General features: G+C 53.5%; 2 protein-coding genes across 3 annotated transcripts in view; one reads left to right on the forward strand and one right to left on the reverse strand.

The window, feature by feature from the left end:
• The window catches only part of DYNC2H1 (dynein cytoplasmic 2 heavy chain 1), a 670,805-nt gene that overhangs the window by 118,198 nt on the left and 545,012 nt on the right, over positions 1-7,595 (forward strand). The gene's annotated exons all lie outside the window — the stretch shown is intronic.
• The window catches only part of MMP8 (matrix metallopeptidase 8), a 107,133-nt gene that overhangs the window by 12,023 nt on the left and 87,515 nt on the right, over positions 1-7,595 (reverse strand). Inside the window, exon 1 of one of the 2 annotated variants that reach the window (XM_082683987.1) lies at positions 541-738. The exons of the other annotated variant lie outside the window; for it this stretch is intronic. The gene's annotated coding sequence lies outside the window, so the exon portion shown is untranslated. Of the gene's footprint in view, positions 1-540; positions 739-7,595 lie in introns of those variants that run through there. 2 annotated transcript variants of the gene reach the window in all.

Consider the following 7,595-nt stretch of genomic DNA (forward strand, 5'->3'; position numbering starts at 1 on the left):
GCCCCCCAACCTTCCCCGCCAGGTTGTCCAAGCTGCCCTAAAGTTGTGATCGCGGCAGCCGTCCCTCGGCCCCAACTCAATCACGCTGCGACTTCCTCCACATTAGGTCTTCAGTGAAAACACCTCGTCTGACTGAAGAAAAGTGTCTTCACCTTGGTCTATCCTTAGTTACGCTGATGCACTGGCTTCCTCACAAGGTCATAAAGGCACTTTCTTCCGAACATAATGATTTAGACAAGAACCCAAGGTTGGTGCTGTTTCTGTAAATGTTGTATTAGACAGAACTGTCCCAAAATAAAAGTGGAACTACCGGACCTCCCAGTAGCCAACTTCTGGGCATTTAGCCAAAGAGGAAAACAACAACAAAATGAACAAACAACAGCAACGTCTGCCTCTGGGGGACGCGAGGCTGCCGGAGGGGATGGGGGCCAGGGAGAGAGAAGAAATGGGGACAGACGGAGCGAGAGGCCTGAGCTCACAGGTATAAACCAGCTGAGTCCCCAAGAGGACAAGGACGGGGAGACAGGAAGAGTGTAGTACCTGCGTGTGGGGACAGGTGGTGCCAGGTCCTCTGTGGTGACTGGAGGGCTCTGGAGCAGGGGGTGGAGAAGGCTGTGGGCGCATTTCCAGAGCCTCCCGTTCCTGCTTTCCGAATGCTTTCTTCACGCCAGGCCACCGCGTGCCCGCAGGCGTCTGCTCCTCCCACCTTCTGATGCCCGGAGCCCAGGGCCCCTCAGGAAAACCTGCTATGGGGAAAGGATCAGTCCCCGCTCAGGGCCGCACCCCTTCCCCACCCGCGTGGGGCCGCCACACACCACCAGTCATGTACACTTTAGTATGAACTTAGGGGCTATTTGCCTTCTGAATCATCTTAAGAGAGAGAATAAAAGCAAATGCTTTATTAAAAATGAAGGCTTTGTTCCATATAATAGGAGTTTTGGATCAAGTAAGAAGATGGAAGAAATAAAGTTTTGGACAGCATGAGCCAAGGCAGGATCTTTAGTTGGGGAACGCCACCCCCTTTGACAGCAACCTGGCCCAGTTATCTGCTGTGCTGTCCCACAGCAGAAAGACCAACTTGGATTTCTATAGCTCGGCTTTGCTTTTAAGGCCCAAGATTTAGTTGCAAGATTTAGTCTGTTTTCTCTTTAATTAAAATAAAGTGTAGGGAAGTCCCCAGCCATGTGAGATGGGTATAGGCAGCTCACCAAGCTGTCTGGACGCGTGGATGTGTGGATGTGTGCCTGAATCCTGAAGGGGGAGTCAGAGGTCACAATGAGGTCTGCGACCCAGCCGGGAAGCGGGGTGCGCCAAGCCTGGGAGCATCCCCAGGGATGACTCCAGAAGCAAAGGGAAAACGCCCCATGCATCATGCATGCTTGAACTCAGCCCATCAGGACGGGGTTCCCGGTGACCGAGTCAACAGGATCATTACTGGGGTCGGGTCAAGAACTCGACACTTGAAATCACACTACCTGGGCTCAAGTCTTTGCTCTGCCACTTCTACTCGTGCAACTTCCAGCGACTCACCTTGGCCCCTCCGAGTCTCCCGTGCTACCCCGCTGACCCCGCACGTTGGCGCCTCCCTCGCGGGCATCCGGAGGCTGGGCCAGGGCCGAGCCCGTGTGAACCCACCGGTGTGCCGTCCTCTTGGTGGGATGGAGGCGGGGAGGCCGTGTGTTCATTCTGCAGGCCGAGTTAGCACTGCTGAAAGCTCTTCTCTCCCAGAAAGAGAAGTGTTCACGGGCAGTCCTCACGGCTCCCACCAACTACAGGACCCAGTGGAGCTGCTGTCTTGTGGGTGGCCAGTGGGGGCGGGTCCGACAGGCAGATGAAGCTGATGAGCGGATATGGTGGCCCCCACGCTGGCAGGGATGGGAGGGGGCGCTGCCCTGAGTGGTGACCCGCCTCTCCGGACCTCGTTCATTAGCTTCCGAGTTCCCGTGTCCTCCCTTCCCAGCAGGAGGGGGCTGACGATGGCCCGTCCGCGACTGTCCACCAGCCAGCCTGGCCGAGACGCCGGAGGACAGACCGGGAATGACGGTCATCTCCACACCAGGCTGCTCGGGCTTCGGGAGACAGGAAGCTGCCCGTGACTTTGCAGAGTTCTGTCTTGTCCCCAGTCCGTCCCTCCGGCCTGTGCCACGAGTCTCACTGTTCATGTCTTCTGAGCTGCGGATTTTCTCAGTTGGCCCCGTCTCCTTGGTCAAGCCTCAGGCCCGCGGCACGGAAGGACGTCCCCTCTTCCCTTAGGGGACAGTGTGCTGTGGTGTCCATCCTCCTGGAGCCCCCGTGAGTACCCTGTGGTGGGTCCAGGCACCTCTCGGTATTTCGATACCAGAGCCCCCCTGTGCACCGCAGCCGGGGCTCATGGTGCTGCCCCGCTGGCTCCAAGCCGTCCTCCGAGGGGTTCATGCCACTCACCGCACAGTCCACCGGGCCCTGCTCTTTCTCACCTCGCCAGCACTTCCCAACTGGCTTCTATTTTTAACCTGAAATACCACAAAAACAGGCCATACACCCTGTGGCTGCTGGGACGAGGTGGCTCACAGTTCTGCGGGCGGACGTCAGGTATGGGTCTCCCCAGCGGAAGTTGAGGTTCCCAACGACTCTGCACCCCGCTCCAGGCTCCGGGGGGAGAACCAGCTCCTTGCTGTCTCCAGCTTCTGGGGGGCTGGCGTGCCTGGGCTGCGGCCCCTCCTCTAGCGACAAAGCCAGCAAGGGTTGTCTCCCGTCGCGTCTCCCCATCTCCTATCAGCGGGCGTCCTGCGTGTGCCGGGGCTCGTGCGATTGCATTGGCTGCATCTGCATCATCCTTCTGCTCTCAGCGTCCTCCACCTCCATTGCACCTGCCCAGGCTCCTTTGCCCCGTGAAGTAACTATTCACAGGCTGCGGGGAGTAGGACGAGGTCCCCGGGTCCTTACTGTGCCTATGACTGGTGGGAAGGGAGAGGGTGGTCCGGACATGTGCGGAGGGTCTGCGGTCTGCCTGTCGCAGAATCCCGGGGCGACCTGCACATGCTGTGGTCCCCGTTCTGACTATCAGCACCAGCAGGTATCGCTCGACTATTTACTCAACACCCCGGTGTAAGTCGGGTGTGGTCCTAAGTGCCTTTGTGAAGTCCCTTTCAGGAAGTCTCCTGAGTCTGAAGCAGGAACAGGATCAGAGAGGTCAAGTGAATGATCCAAGGTCACACAGCCAACAGGCATGTCAGGTAAGGAGATAGGGGGACCTATATCGTAACTCTAACCTGAAGCCGTCTCCATTAAAGCTCAACAAGGTCACAGCCTGGGGTTGACCTTTCACCCAAGGAGCTGCTGCTTTAAACATCACGCTGAGGTCACCGGAGGACTATTCTAGGTCATCTTTCTCCCGGATTCCCAAGTGCAATTGCTGAGGACACGGGGACGGAGAAGCCTGAGAAGGCTGCGGTCACAGGCGGCCACTTTCTCTTTCGCACGTGGGGTTGACGTCTGGAGCCCTGGGCTGGACCTGTCACCCTCTGTGCTCCTCCCTTGATCCTGGACAAGCTCCACGGCCTCCGCGCTGCAGGCGTACATCCCTGAGGAACCGCGCCGCTGTGAGGTCCGGCACGCACACACCCCTGACGCCTCGGTCTCCCCAAGTGCCCCGGCGGGGACAGCAGCACCCACGTCCCAGGGATGCTGGGAGGCAGGCATGGGAAGTGCCCAGCCCACGGCCCATGCGGTGTAGGCCAGCGGCCGGATGGTGGCTGTGAGACCCTCTCGCGGGAGGGCGTGGGCTCCGCCGAGACAGCGGATGACAAGTGGTTCATAAACCGACGTGCTCCTCCGAGGACTTACTTTAGACATCATGTGAGAGTCTAGTAATACAGCCCTGCACACGTTTCTGTGAAAAAGAGCAATTTCAAACACCCAGAAGGATGACAAGGGAATGGGATGCCCCATGGAGGCGAACACCATTAGCGTTTTTATGTCTCCGTGCAGGTGTTCGTAGGGATGAAAGCTCGTTCCTGGATACAGGTGAGGTGTCCGGGACTGGTGTCCCTGTGTCAACTCAGACGCCCCGAGGCTGGGCTGGCAGGCGAGTGGTGTGACCCACGTCCTGGGAGATGGGGACCTGCCCAGCGCTGAGCGGGTGCTGGGCTGGGCCATGCGAGGCCAGGAGGGGGCGCTCGGGGTCCACAGGGCAGCTGCGTGGCCAGCGGCCAACGGAGCAGAAACCACGCGGGCCACCGGCCAGGAGGGAACGAGGCAGCTTCAAGGGACCCCTTGGCATCACCAGCCAGCACTCCTTGGGTGCGGCTTGCCACAGGCGAGAGCACAGACGGAGAAAGCTTCCCGAAGGGCCGGAGTCCCTCCACACCAGGGTCATCCTCCATGCCCTTAAATTCACCTTCTTAATGTCCCATCATGAGTCACAGTTTTAGAAGGTGACGGACAGGCCACATGTGGTCGAACGGGCTTCCTGCATGGCGTGTCCCACCGTGGCTCGGACCCATCCGGAGGCCACAGGACCACACCAGCCCATGGAGCTTTGTCCCTGCTGAGCAGCTTCTCAGGGAGTTCAGGGGACAGAGGAGGGCAGCTGTACCGCCTATGGGGGGTGGGGATGCACCCCAAAGTCCGGACGCATCACCGTTTGCTGTGGAAATAGAAGGAAAAATTTCATCCAAGGACAGTTGAAGCCTTGCTGACCACCTGCCGTCTGCAGGAAGGAGGCCTCGTGACCCCTGCAGGAAGCTGGTGTCGGTGCAGGGAAGGAAAGGACGGGGGTGCCGAGCCCCCAGGGTCTGTGGCCTTCCTGCCCATCTTCCCGCTCCTAAATAATTCCATTGGGATTTAATAGAAGTTTCATTACATTTATAAATTAATTTGGGGGAAATTTTCATCTTTGGAGTGTTAGATCACTTCATACACTTATATGGTGTTCGGATTTTTTTTCTTTATAGGGTCTGAAAATTTTATTTATTGGAGTATCGTTCTGTTTTCACTAGATTATTTCCTACATAGATCGTAGATTTTGCTGTAGCTGTTAGTACTTTATTTTCTATATTTTATCTACTTGTTTGTTGTGAGAGTATAAGAATATAAAGGATTTTGATATGTTGATGTTATGTTTGGAAACCCTGAAATGTCTGTCCTGTCCAAAGAGTTTTGATTCTTTTGGGCTCTTCGTCATAAGCGACCAAATGGTCTTCGGATAATGGTAATCTGGACCCTTCCCTCTTGACCCTTCCACCTGATGTGACTTTTACCTTCTTTGCCATTGTTATTCCTCTCATCCTGATTCTTGGCCAGACTTCAGTACTGTGTGGACCAGGTGCCAGTGATGTAGGCAGCCGTGTGGTCTCTGCAGTGTCAACGGGACGGTGACTCGGCTTCTCCATACACACCGAAGGAACATGCTCTCTCTGGAAGAGTTCACATGAGATTGGAACGATCAATTCCTTGAAAGGGACTTCTGACAAAACAGACAGAACTATCTAGGCCAGTGTTTGTGGGAAGATTTGCAAACCACTGTTTTTGTTTACAGTAAATAAATTTAATTTAAATTAATTAAATTTAATGTAACTATCTTAGTAGTTACACAATGATTAAAACATCATTTTTCTATTAGTTTCTCTTTTGTTTCTATATTTTTGAGATACTGAATACAGTGCAGTGTATACATGTTAAGGGCACACAATTTAGTGAATTTCACAGGTGCACAGGTTCATGTGACCCACAGCCCATGAAGAACCAGAACGTTTCCATCACCTTAGCAAGTTCTCTGGGCTCCTTCTCACCCAATCCCAATCCTTCTTCAGATCCAACCACTGCCCTGATTTCTTTCCCTATCAATTACTTTTCCTAATCATGAAGTTCATATGCATGGAATCAGGAGAATGAACTCTTGTGTGGAAGACGGTTTTTAGATTAATCTATGCTGTTGTGTGTCCTAGTAAATCACTCACTTCCATTTGTCTATAATACTAAATTGTCTGAATGTGTCATTTCCAGATTTGGGCTTGTATATCAAGCTATGAACCTTCTTAAACGAGTTTCTTGTATGCTTTTCACTTATTCCAGGAGAACAGGCAGAGGAGGTCATAGGGTAGGTAAATATTTAACTCTGTAGGCAACTTCCCTATCATACGAGAGGCACAAATATTCCAGGTCCTCACTTGGTGTTGTCAGTCATTAATAGGAATACGTTTAGTGGTTTTGTAGTAATACGTTATAGGAATTTTACTTTCTTGATAATTAATGATATGAAGTACTTTTTTCATGTGTTTATTGGCCTTTTTATCTTTCTTTATGACCAGTTTGATTTGATTATGGCTTCTGTGCATTTTTAATTGGATTATTTGTCACGTTATTATTGATTAGCAGGGACTTTTTATATATGCTGGGTCAAAGTGCTTTGTGAGATATGTGTATTACAAATGTTCCCACAGAACTATCAGGTTCCCTGGGCTCTGCAGGTGGGTTAAGGCTTGGGTCCTGGCTTGTTCTCTGTGAGCTGGACCAAGATAGACTCAAGGCCACTTGGGGCAGCGTGTTTGGTGAGGAAGTCAGCACAAACCACTGTCATTTCCTATCCTCTCCGTCAGAGCCTCCCCCACTGGGACCACTCAGACATTCTGTCTCCAGCTCTGGGCATTTCTGGGGGCTGCTGCTATGTCTGACCTTCTGTAGTTAAGAGAGGACGGAAGGCCAGAGTCCTCTAGCTGCCGGTCAGGCTGGTGACACACCTGTTGCCGGCCTCCCAGCTCTGCTGCCCTCTTGCATCCATTCGGTCTTAATGTATTAATTTTGGGAACCCTCACTTGGTTCTTGAATTACATTGATAAGTCGGACAAACAACACAAAACAACAACAAAGCTGAACCCAAACGATGGCCCTTGTTCTCATGGACCCTCTGCTGAAGCGAGCCGCCGGGGGGTGAACACTAGAGGCGATGGGGGGTCACTGACCGTGTTAGAAGGTGTTAGGGCTCCGGGTTCATGGCAGAGTTGTACAGGACAGTTGCGAGTATGTTTCTGGCTATGTGGCGTATGGGGTCATACTCAAAGAGGAAGCCAGCAAAGGTCTCACTGGGGAGGACGTCTGAGCAAAGCTGGAGGGGAGGAGCCCGACGGAAGCAGGCAAACCTCTGAGGGAACCTCAGTGAGTAAGGGCTGAGGCCCAAATACCCCTCACATGCTGGAAAACGGCGAAGGAGCCGGTATGCCTGGAATGAAGTCACCAAGGGGGGATACTAGAGAAGGAGGACAAAGGTGACAGAGCTTGTAGGACCTTATAGGGACCTAAGCTTTTGCTGTGTGTGACATAGGGTCTGAGTCCCTTGTCTCTTGGGGTCCTGATGTTTCCAGGCCTGCCATATAGACACCAGCGATACAGCAATGGGGGGAGAGAAGGGACACCAGCAGAACGTGCTTCCCAGAGCCGGCCCCCACTTTGGGGGCCACTGGGCCTCCCCCATACAGGATGCCTTTCCTCCCCCATGCCAGCTGGTTCTGTCTGCCCACTCAAGTTTTTTCCTGTTTGTGTCTGATTCTAGAATGCACCTACCAACCTCCTCTTACTTCTGCGGCTTTGGTTCAAAGGAAGGAGCTCACACACCTGAC

The sequence above is a fragment of the Mustela nivalis genome (assembly GCF_964662115.1).
Source record: "Mustela nivalis genome assembly, chromosome: 9".
In the NCBI taxonomy this organism is placed as follows: Eukaryota; Metazoa; Chordata; class Mammalia; order Carnivora; family Mustelidae; genus Mustela; species Mustela nivalis.